Here is a 12,777-nt window from a genome sequence, read left to right as displayed (position 1 = left end):
TAGCTGGGTGTGGTGGCACATCTGTAATTCCATCACTCCAGAAGCTGAGGCAGGAGGAAGGAAAGGTCTAGGCCAGCTTGGGTTACACTGTAGAACTGACCTCTACGTCTCAGTTGGATAAACCAGAGTATATCTCATAAACTCAGAGTTGCCATATGCCTGTGTATAAAATTAGAGGAATAATTATCTCCTTCCAGGATTATAGTGGGGGCTGAAAAAACCCCTATATTTTTAAAAGTGCTTGTAAACTGTAAAATGGTAACAAAAACTGTACCTTATCTCTATTTGGGAAGAATTTATAATGCAAACAGAACAGAAAAAGCTGCACATTTACCTAGCACTTTAAAATTATTTTTTATTATTTTTTATTTTATGTGTATGAGTGTATTGCCTGCATGTATGTGAGTACACCTGTGTTGTCCAATGCCGCAGAGGTCAGAGGAGAGCTTCGGATTCCCCTGGAACTGGAGTTAAGGACGGTTCGTAGCTGCCATGTGGGTGCTGGGAATCGAACCTGGGTCCTCTTAACTGCTGAGCCATCTCTCCAGCCCTACCTAGCACTTTTTAAAATTTATGTAACACCTTTTAATTAATCAGTATCTTTCTAATTCTGTCAATAGATTAAACCAATTAAAAAGCAATTTTGTTGTGATTGTTCATCTACCATATAATTCACCAATTTACAATATACAGTTCATTGGTGTGTAACCATCACCATGGCCAAGTTTAGAATATCTCATTACATTAAAAAGAGCTGCTTCCTTGAGCCCAGTGTGGTGGTGCATTCCTTTAGTCCCAGCACTTGGGAGACAGAGGCAGGCAGATCTCTCTGAGTTCAAGGCCAGCCTGGTCTACATAGTGGTCAGGTGGGGCTACATGAGACCCTGTCTCAAAAAGACCAAAAATAAAAAAAATTAGAAAATGCATGTTCCAGACATTTTCCAATTTTGTTATTATTATTATTTTTTGTCTTTTTGAAGCAGGGTCTCCCTGTAGCCCCAGCTGTCCTGGAAGTCCCTATGTAGACCAGGCTGGCCTTGAACTCACAGAGATCCACCTGCCTCTGCCTCCCAGGTGCCTGGACTACAAGGCGTGCACCACACGCCCAGCTCCATTTTCTAATTTTTAAAAAAGATTTGTTTATTTGTGTATTTATTTATGTGTGTGTAGGTGTGTTTATCTGTGCACATATGTGTGAGTGCCTTCGAAGTGTCAGATCCTCTGATGTGGGTGCTGGGAGCTGAACTCATATCCTCTGAAAGAGCAGCAAATGCTTTTAACCACTGATTCATCTAATTTTGTCTATTTGTTTTAGATTTAAAACTTTTCTTCATTCTTTAAGACAGAGTCTCACTGTGTCTCACTGGCTGGCCTAGAACTCTCAGCAGTTCTCCTGTCTGCCTTCCAAGTACAAGGATTACAGACATGTTCTACCACAACTGGCTATCAGATATTTTTGTAAATGAAATTATATACTATGTAGCCCTCTGTTTCTGTTTTCTTTTTTTAATTAAAAAAATTTTTTAATCTCATCAGTTTGTTGCCTGCATCATGTGCCATCTTATATTTTTGTTTTGTTTGTTTGTTTGTTTGTTGTTGTTTCTTTGAGGGGCTGGACTGGATCTCACAGAGATCCACCTGACTCTGCCTCCTGAGTGCAAGGGATTAAAAGCATGTGCCACCTGCTCCATTTTTTTTTTTTTTTTAAGATGAGGTCTCCACTGCAGTTGGAGCTCATAGATTCAGCTGAATCTGCTAACCAGTGAGCTGCAGGGCTCTGCCTGTCTCTGCATCCCCCAGTCCTGGTGTTATAGATGGACACCATAGTGGGTGCTGGAGATCTGAACTCAGGTCTTCATGCTTGTACAACAGGCACTTTACCAACCTAGCCATCTCCCCAGCACTTATTTTCTGTATTTTTATTTGAGCCTTCTTAATTGGTCTGGAGTGGGTTTGATATGCATTTGTCTGATTGCTAATGATGCTGAATATCTCCTCATGTGCTGTTTGTTCATTATTTATTTATTTTATTTATTATTTATTTTTGAGGCAAGGTCTTACTACTTAGCCCTAGCTGGCTTTGAAACTCCCTATGTAGACCAGGCTAGCTTCAAACTCACAGAAATCCACCTGCCTCTGCCTCCAGAGTGCTGGGATTAGAGGTGTGTGCCACCACGCCCGGTTTGTTTGTTTTTTTATTATACAGGATAAAGATAAACTTCCACCCAACAGAGAAAAAAACACTGTCAAGAAGCTTGGGAAATAACAAATGCCCTAACACCTCTTGAGGGGCAGGGAGGACTTGAGGCTACAGTACCTTAACATGTATAAACATATGTATTAAGACTTTTTTTTCTTTTTTTGAGACAGGGTCTCACTATGTAGCCTGGGCTGGCATTGAACTATCTATGCTAATTTCATTTCATGCTGAATAAAAAATATGAGCTCCAGTAAGCACTGGAGGCAGAGGCAAGATCAGAAGTTCAAGGTCATTCTCAGCTTTATAGACAGTAGGAGGCCAGTCTCAGCTACAGGAGACCCTGTCTCAAAAATAAATAGCTGGGTGTGGTGGTGCATACCTTTAATCCCAGTACTTGTGAGACAGAAGCAGGCAGATTTCTGTGAGTTTGAAGCCAGCCTGGTCTACGTAGCAAATTCTAGGCCAGCTGGGGCTACAGGGAAACTGTATTGGATTTCTTAGGTGTCTTGCATTTTGGGGGCCCAGTATATCGAACTCATGGTTTGATTTCATATTATGGGAAAATGTTGGTAGCTTTGAGAGACAAAGAGAAGTGAGTGGGATTTGGAAAAGCATTCTACCCTTCTGAGAACTGCCTGAAGAGGAGGTGGACTGGCTTGTGGGGGAGGGAAGTGCAGGGTTTCTCAAATATCAATGTGTATTTGAACCATTGAGAGTGGGCCAAAACACAGGCCTGAACCCTAACTCCAGGGTTCTGATTGAAGAACTCAAGGATCTGCATCTCTAAACAAGTCTTTAACCAGTGCAGATGCTGCTTGTTGTGGGGGTGGGGTGGGATGTGGGCAGATGTTCTAAGATGAGAAATAAGGGTTTCAGGGGCATTTGACAGTAGGACTGGAATGTGTAAGGGGTAAGACTAGGGGTAGATGGACTTTGACATGCAGGTGCTTGGTAGAGCCATGGCTGTGATGAGAATGGAGCAGAAATAGGTGCCAAGGACAGAGTGTAGGGATGCCCTAAGGAGCGGGGGCTGGAAGGAAGAATGGGATTTGAGGGAACAGACAGAAAGTGACAGTGTGATGAGGGCAGCCAGGGTCAAGCAGCTCCCTCAAAGTCTAGGAGAGTCGGGACCTGGGTGGGACTGTTTTTGTTTGGGAGAGGGACTGAGCTGCCAGGTACTGGGGCTGTGGAGGTTCTGACTTCCCAGCCAGCACTCCCTCCAGAAGGCCAGCGTTTCCAGGGACCTGGATGTGCAGTTAGTAGCCACAGGTCAGGTGTAGACTCCCCTCCATGATGTAAGGGACCCTCTTTTGCTCTTTGGGCTGCAGTCCTTAGGCTCATGACTGACTCCTTCCTCTTCTTGCCTGTCATTGCTGATCAGCCTAGAACCAGGGTGAGTTCTATGAACCAGAAGATTGCTTTGTGCTTGTGGTGACTGCATCACTAAACTCTCCTCCTCGCCTGTGTTTGCACAACTTAATAGCTTTAAAGATTTCTTCAGGGCTGTACCCAGTATTCTTAGCATAACTGGATGTAAGCCAATTCTGAGAGTGGGTGCTGACATAAGGGAGTGTTTGTAACTATCCATGGCATGAAGGTCAGAAGGTTTGCTACAAGAAAGAACTCCCAGCAGGGTGGGCCCACTGCTCTAAGTGAGCCCGGTCTATCCTTCCCGCTGGGTTCACAATGTCCAGCCAGACATCCTTGCATCTGCTTATATATTCTATTTGAAATGAATCATCATTGTGCCTAAAGATTCTCTTGGATTTGGGAAGGAGTCCAAGCCTGTCCCAAGCTCTTCCCTTATTCAGGGAGCTTGTTGTTAGCAGAAATGCTTTAATATCAGTGATTTACAACTGTCTAGCTTGTGGCTGTTGAGCCCAAGCTGAGTAGCTGCTGCCTACTTTAGACATTCCAGTTTGCCCAGCCTCATACTCAGGCCTTTTGCACACATTAACATTCTTGCTGTTCCCTGTAGGCCCTGGGTGTGTGACGCCCCTGCTTAATGGACAGGACTGGACAGGAAAGATTTTACAAGACTGCCTTTGTGGAAAGGCAGTCAGTGTCTTGGAGTCCCCAAGACCATCCCAGGCTTAGGAGATTCTGTAGGATTCACCAGATTCAGCACACAGTTGTACTTGGGACTAATTTATTACAGTACAAGGACACACAGCACAACCAGCAAGGGAAAGTGAATGGAGGAAAGTCCAAAGAAACCAGGAGTTAGCCTGCAGTACACAACAGTGTGACCACACGTGGAAGATGTTACCAACCAGGGAAGCTCCTCAGAGTCTCAGCACCCAGGATTGTTACATTGGCATCCTCTGCCTACCTGTACCAACCCCCAAACTTCAGACTCCTTGGAGGAAGTCAGGTGTTGAGTAAAACATTATTTGTATAAGGCGGGTGTTGAGTAAAATATTATTTGTATAAGGAGTTTAGAGACAGTGAACTGCTCTGATCAGTTCTGGTGCTGGGGAGCCCTCTTGTCCATCCAAGTTCTCACTCAAAATCTGAGGCCTATCCTAGTTCCTCCTCCTTCCTTTTTTGGAAGACAAGATCTGTCTATGTAGCCCAGACTGGCTTAGAGCTTGCTCTGTAAGCCAATCTGGCCTCACTGGTGCTCTTCCTCCGCTTCCTGAGTGCTGAGATCACAGGTGTTCCACACCCAGCTCTTTGGCCATCCATGTAAGTGGAGCTCTCCAAGGACAGAATGGATAGTGAAGGTGGTGATGGAGCCCTTGAACTTGAGAAGGGGTGTTCTCTCCAGGGTCTGGTGCTGCAGGAAAGCATAGAAATCTTAATTTTTACTTTGGTATCATAACTGGAATTTCTCATTACAGGGACACAGAATGATAATAATTTTCTCTAGAAAAGAATTCAAAGCCCTGTTTGTTCATTCTTTTTTTTTTTGGTGGTTGTTTGTTTTGAAGCAATGTCTCATGCTGTAGGCCAAACTGGCCTTGAAAATGTGGCAGTCCTCCTGCCTCAGTCTCCCAGATGCTGGGATTGAGGGGTAACCCCCTTTATTCATTCATTCATTCATTCATTCATTCATTTCATTCATTTACTCTTTGTTGTTTTGATATAGTCTCATGTAAGCTAGGTTGGATTTGAACTCTCTAAGTAGAACTCCTTGAATTCCTGATCCCTTTACCTTTACCTCTTAAGTGCTTTGATCACAGGCATGCACCACCATACCCAGTCTATTCATTCATTCTTAATGTACACTTAATTACTGCCTATACACTTAGTAGGCACAGTGCCAGGTGACGGGGATACAGTGGATACAGTGGTGAGCAGGACAGTCTCTTTATGAGACCTTGTTTGTAGAGGAAAATAAGTAAGTATAAAAGCAATTAAATTCAGGGGCTTTTCCCAAGGGCCCCAGGGTACCCCTTTCCCAGGGTGTATGGGTGTCAGAAGGGTCAGGGCTTTGTAATCAGTCCAGGTAGAAATCACATCTCCAGTACTTATTACCTGCAAGGCCTCAAGCAAGTCATTTCTTCATCTAAACACAGGGGAAATTTATAGCCACCTCTTAAGGCTATTTTGAGAGGTAAACAAGAATGTAAATAGAACACTGATCTCGGTGCCTGGCACAATGGAGATGTTCTCTAAATGATGGTTTAGTGACAGCTAATCAAAGAGAAGGTGTGTCAGTCAGAGGCTGTTATCTTCAGAGCCCTTGCTCTGTATAGTTCAGTCTGAGGGTACTTGCCGCCCTCAGCCGTGGGCTCATAGGTACACAGCCAGTCTTTGATCCTGCTCTGTTGTTCTGAGTTGGAACTCTTTAGCTTTTTTATCTTTCTACTTTATTTTATTTTACTTTTGCACCACGGTCTTGCTATGTAGCCTTGGCTGGCCTGGAACTCGTAATCCTTTTCCTGATTATAGGTTGTCTATCACCACACCAAGCATTTACCTACTTTTTTTTTTTGCTTGTCTTAAAGGTTTATTTTATCATTTATGTGCACATGTGTGGGTATTTGCACATGTGTGCAGATACTTGAAGCTGGATGCATTTAATCCCTCGGAACTGGACTATAGGTGGTTGTGAGACACTTACATGGGAACTCAACTCTGGTCCTCTGTAAGAACAGTACATGCTCTTAACTGCTGAGCCATCTCTTCAGCCCAGGGTCTCATGTAGCCCAGGCTGCCCTGGAACTCACTATATAGCTAAGGATGACTTTGAACTCTTGAACTCCTCCCGTTTCTACTCCCAAGAGCTGGGATTGCAGGTATGTGCTGCCACCAACCTGTTTTTTGTTGTTTGTTTGTTTTGTTTTGTTTTTTTTACCACTCTTAAGGATACTTTTCTCTCTACCTGGGATGTTCCAGAGGTTTTGTCAGCTAATGTCCACACATGTATCAGGTATTCTCTCTGTGAAGACTTTCCCAAGTCTTTTAACTAGGATTGGTCACCTTCTCCTTTGCCCCATCCCTTATCCTGGTCACTCACATCTACATTAGCACACTGGATGACAGTTCCTTGGATCCTGTAGTATGATGAGTGACTCAAGGCAGGAATAGTTTGGTATTAATGCCCAACATCAATTGGAGTGTTTGATAGAATGACTCACTGGTTGTCAATGAAGTGAATGAATGAATGAACGAGTATGGGGAGCTGGACTAGAAAACCTAACACGAAATGTTTATGGTGTCTGTCAAATACATCTCTGTCCTTAGAACAGAGCTTATGGTCTAGAGGAAGAGACAGATAGTAAACAGATATGAGGTGAGCTGCAGACCTGAAGGGTGATCTACAGGCCGTGTCCTCAACATGTGGGCGGTGGTGGAAGCTAGAAGGACAGGTCAGGAACGGAGCGGAGGTAGAAGCACCAAGAGTTCTTAGATGGAGTTAAACTGGTGGAGTGATAGTCACCTATAGTCCAGCCTTAGGGGAAGGACTACAAGGAGATCTAGGTGGACAGTCAGAAGTTTGAAGTGACTGACTCATGAGCAAGGCAAACTGGCACTGATGGAGAAAGTAGTGCCCAGGGAGGAGAGACACCTGTCTGAGGTATGCCCATGACCGTCTCAGTCAGCTCAGTTGCTGTAATGAATCCCAGGCTGGCAGCATTCAACAACAGGCACTGATTTTTCAGATTTTGGGAGGCTGCAAGTCCTTTATCAAAGTGCTGGCATGGTGGGGTTTTTGGAGAAGACTCCTTCCTATCTTGCAGACAGCTGCTTTCCTGATGTTGCCTTCACCTGATCTTCCATAATGTGTCCCCCCCCCCCCCCCCCCCCCCCCAGTCTTGTAAGTACACTAATTCCCTCATGAGGTTAGCACCTCATCTAAACCCAATCACCTCTCCAAACCACTCCCCTGCTTTAAAATGCATCACATTGGGGGGTTAGGCTTCAACATTTTGGGGGGAAAGCAACCTCAGTCCTTAACCTAGGCCAATAAATTTTTGCTGAGGATATAATAATAATCATGGCTAGCACTTGATTACTGCACCTTGTATGGGTTAGACCTAGGTGCTCTCCATATATCTGCTTGACTGAATCCTCATACGTACAGCCTGACCACATAGGTGCTATTATGACCCCGCTCCAGATATGGAAACCTAGGCCCTGCAGACATTCGAAGGTTGCCCAAGTCCCACAGTTGATTACCTGGGAGCTGGGATTAAAAACCAGGTATCTAGTTCTAGATTACAAAATCTTGACTTTCTTGCTGCCTCTAAATCAGGAATAAATCTCTAATGTTCTCTGTCATATGCCAGTTCCTGATGGAGGGCAGGTACTGGTGATGCAAGGTTGAATACATGCCCCCTTAGTTCACCTCAGAATGCTCAGGGATGCAGACTTGTAAACTTTTTTTTTTTTTTTTTTTTTTGAGGCAGGGTCTCAAACTTGATATGTAGCTAAAGATGACCTTGAACTTTTGAATCCTCCTGCCTCTACTTCCCAAGTGCTGGGATTACAGACTCATGTGGTTTATGCAGTTCTGGAGATCGAATCCAAGGCTAGGCAATGCTTGTCTATACCAACTGAGACACATCCCCAGTCTAATTTTTTATTACTTATTCATGTGTGTGTGTGTATGTGTATGTGTATGTATGTATGTGTATGTGTGTGTTCAGAGAACAGCTTTTGGGAGTCAGTTCTATCCTTCCATCATGTGGGGTCTGGGACTCAACTCAAGATTACCATGCTTGGTAGTGCTAAGCCATCTTGCTGGTGCCTTTTTTTTTTTTTCCTCTTTTGATAGTTTATTCTAGATTTAATTAAACCTTCACCCCTGTACTGGGTGTGGTTTTGCATGCCTTTAATCCCAGCAACTGGGAGGTAGAGGCAGGCGGATCTCTGTGAGTTCAAGGCCAGCCTGGTCTTCATAGTGAGTTCCAGGCCAGTTGGGCTACAGAAAGACCTTGTTTCAAAAAAATCAAAAAAAAAAAAAAAAAAAAAAACCTTCACTATTGAAGTTCTAAACCCTGGCACCTTTAATTATGACTCTGTTATTTTGTTTGCTTTTTTTTTTTTTTCTTTTTTGGTGCTGAGGTTTAAGCCAGGGCCCTGTATCCTGTATAATAAAGCTCAATGCAACTTTATTTGGAGATGGTCTTTTTTTTCTTTTTATTATTGTTATTATTGTGTGTTTGTGTTTGTGTGTTCATGTGGAGGCTAGAACTCGACACTGGGTGTCTTCAGTCACTTTCCACTGTAAAGAGACAGACTCACTGAAACTGGAACTTACTGATTGGGTAGACTGGTCAGCAAGCTCCAGGGATCTACCTGTCTCTGCACTCTTGAGCACTGGGGTTTAGGGCTACACCACTGTACCCAGCTTATATGTGCGTGCAGTAAGCACTTTACCCCAAGCCATCTCCCCAAGAAGATAGTCTTTACACAGAAAACTGAGTTAAAATGAGGCCATTAGGGTGAATCCTAATCCGTTATGACCTGTGTTCATGAGCTGTGTTTGCCCTCATCTCTAAAGAGAAATTTGGACCCAGAGAGAAGGCAATGTGAAAACACAGGGAGAGGATGCCCGTGTGTGAGCCAAGGATGAGGACCTCAGAAGGAACAACCCTGATGATACCTTGCTTTTGGACTTGCAAGTCTATTGTTTAAGCCGCCTATCATGTGACTATAGTAAACAAATACAGGCAGAATAAATAATTCTGTGTCTAGGGATGTAGCCTAGCATGGGTGAGATGCTGTGTTCAGTCGCTAGCACTATGAAAAGAAAATCTGCCTAAAGCCAAAAGAACCAAATACCACAGCCATGATGGCATAGCCCACCATCTCTCAGTGATAGATATCCTGGGAGAGTGAGACCCAGTCTTTCATTGTCGGGTTCTGCCTAGAACTCTACAGTTTCTTCTGTTGAGGTGTATCTGTAATGTTCACCAAAAGTCTATCTCCATGTTACATTATAGTTCCTCTTAAGGGCTCTGTAACTGGACCACCATGCCCAGATGAGCATAACACTGATCACTAGACAGAGTGCTGCTGGGACTAGCCTGTCCTACCCAGCAGGCAGAGCTCTGCAGAGTGGGCTGAGAGCAAGTCTAGTTCAATGTGGAACTCAAACCCCCTCAGTATACCTTTTTCTTTATTACCCTCCTTCCATGGCCTCATAGGGTCTACTCTAACCTCTGCTTATGCTTAAACACAAAATTCTATGCTGCTTTTGTTTTTCTTGTATGTTTGTGTGCATGTTTGTGTACGTGTGGAGGTGGCTTTCCACCTTTTGTTTGAGACAGGTTCTTCATTGGCCTGGCCTACCTGGCCAGCAAGTTTCCAGGGATCTACAGTTTCTGCCTCCCAATTTATTGCAGGAATTACAGGCATGTGCCACTGTAGGCTTTTTACGTGGGTTCTGGGATTGAATTCACTTGCTAGGCAAGTGCTTTACCAATTGAGCCACCTCTCCAGTTCTGGTTTGTTTGGTTTTTTTTGTTTGTTTTTTTGGTTTTTTTTGAAACAAAGCCTCACTATGTAGTCTAGGCTGGCCTTGAACTGCCATCCTCTTATCCTACCTCAGTCTCTTGAGTGTTGAGATTACAGACATGTACCATCGTACTTGGCTGGCAAATATAAAATTGTAGTCATGGCTCCAAGTTTTGAAATATTAAAAAGTAACTGAGAGGGCAGAATGGGAGCCCCTTTTGGAGTCTTCAGGCCCTGGCCACAGGTGACTTCTCCCTTGTGACTTAGGGGAAGACTGTCTTTGCCTACCATGCAGAGAGCACATTTACACTCCCCTCCACATGAATAGCTAACGCATTTCTTGCCTTAAACTAACCCCTGCAGTGTTCTGAATCCAGGGTCATGCCAGGTTGCCTTTACATTCCCAGGCAAGAGACAGCCCTGAATTCTCTAACTCTAGGCTCACAGTAGACACAGCAAAAGTACAATTTCTACCAATAGTCACAAGGAACTGCTTCCCTTAACTAAGGCGTTGGAAGTTTGCTAATTCCTACAATGAGAGTATTTGAGGTATCCATGAGTTATTATCTATTTATTTGGTAGGAGCAATCAATGAAGTGGTTTTAATTTTGGATTTTAAGTATTTAGCATAGAGTTTCAAAATCTGGAAACTTATGAGAGACTCCTTGCAGGTGGAAACAGGAACCAGGCACCTGTCCTCCATTTCCAGTGGTAGGCACAAGACTTTCCTTTCTCTTTGGTGGATTCTGCTGCTGAACCAGTCCTTGGATTCCCCAGATCCCAGGCCAGCCAGCCTGTTTTTCAGTCTCCCTGTTGTCATATACAGACTTCCGTACCTTTGCTTTCTGGATCTTTAACTTCAAGTTCCCAGAAATTATAGCTGCAGGCGAGGGTCAGAAGTTTCAAGAGCACCTTCTTTCCCCATCTGAAAAATGAAAATTGAGGAATTTCTCATGTATCCCAGGCTGGCCTGGATGTCGAAGTGATCCTCTTACCTCAGCTTAAGTACCTGGCTGAGAAAGGTTTCTTTTAAGGCTAGGTCTTGCTATTATTGTTGTCAACAACAAAAAATACCATTCTTGTTCCAAAGGGAATAAATAAAAGATAGTTTATTTGGAGCCAGTATGAGTGATCAAGTCTGGAGAATACACACAGGGTTTTCCTTAATAATGTGCCTAGTGTAGGAGAGGCTGCACGAACTTTTATAGTCACTGAACAAATGAAAGTCATAAACCAAAGCATTTACCAGACACATTGGTAGGATTGGTGGGGACATGAGGTAGGCAGGTTACAGCAGAGGTTGGTGGAAGTCTTCTATGTTTAACAATGCATTCCAAAAGTTTCATCTAGTAGTCACAAAGATAATAAATAGGTCAGACACAGCGTTTGGTCGTAAATGCCTATTAAGAGGACTAAAAACAGCTGAAGATAATTTTGGCTCTAGATCTGCAACATTCTATCTTGCCACAGTCTTGATATACCAATCAGCCAGTCAGTCTGAAGGATCTTCAACACAGATGTGACTTCTTTAAAGAACGTCACTTTGCCCAGGCTTGAATTCCTAGACTCAAGCAATCTTCTGCCTCAGCCCGCAGTGCAGCTGGGACCACAGGGAACAGTTGGGTCTACAGCGTGTGCCACCATAGCAAGCTTAGAGGAAGGTTTTTTTTTTTTCAAAGCTGTCTTTGCCTAGGAAAAGATGGACAAATGAAAGATGTGGAAAGCAAGAAGGGAGGGAAAAATCCCCAGTTGTGAGAATCCCCTCCAGTGAATTGTGTTCTCAGGGTGTTTCTGAAGAGAGCAGACTCCTGTGAGCTGAACTGTAAGCCTGGAAGAGCCAACACCAGTCTTTTTGTTTTTAACTCTGATAAGTCCTTCACATTCTGTCTGCTTTACCTATGATGTCTCTGACAGTGGGTCAACTGAGTAGCAGATAAGTAAATAGAGATTAGATATGGGCTGTAGAGGGGAGAAATGAAACATTTGCATGAACGTTTGTAGTAGAGTTAGAATGGAAACAAGCCACTTCTCTGACTCCACTTTCAGTTGAGGCTTTTTCCAGCTCCCTGAAAGCAGACCACACCCAAAGAAAATGCCTGTTTGGGACATTAGTTCATTTCCATTTTTAAACTTCTAAAGTGCAGGGATGGTTAAAATACTCACTTGAAGGATGTCCACTCTTTTCCTCCAGAGAAAAATAGAAATAGTTCAAAGGAATGCCAACTGATCTGTGATTGATTGATTGATTGATTGATTGATTGATTGATTGATTTTAAGATGGGGCCATGACATGTAGCCCTGGCCCAACATGGAACTCATCTTGCAGATCTGTAGCACTTTGAACTTGCGGTGATCGTCTCTGCCAGCCTTAGGTGCTGAGATTACAGGCATGAGCCACCATGTCTTGGTTGATTTGTGATTTTTTTATATTGTTTTAATTGTCTGGAAAAAGAACTTGAGCATCTTGATGCTAAAGCTTTTTGGGGATCAGATGTATTTTACAATTTAAATAGTGAGGCATGGTGACTCGTGGCTATAATCCCTGTATTTAGGAAGCTAAACAGAAGGATCTTGTTGAGTTGGAGGCTAATCTGGGCCCAGCCTGGGCTCATACCAGGGCCCTGTCCCAACAAACAAACACATAGACAAACTGGAACTTTTTTTTT

This window comes from Nannospalax galili, unplaced genomic scaffold (genome assembly GCF_000622305.1).
Source record: "Nannospalax galili isolate Female #2095 unplaced genomic scaffold, S.galili_v1.0 scaffold1070, whole genome shotgun sequence".
Lineage (NCBI taxonomy): Eukaryota > Metazoa > Chordata > Mammalia > Rodentia > Spalacidae > Nannospalax > Nannospalax galili.
Note: the sequence above shows the minus strand (reverse complement) of the source record.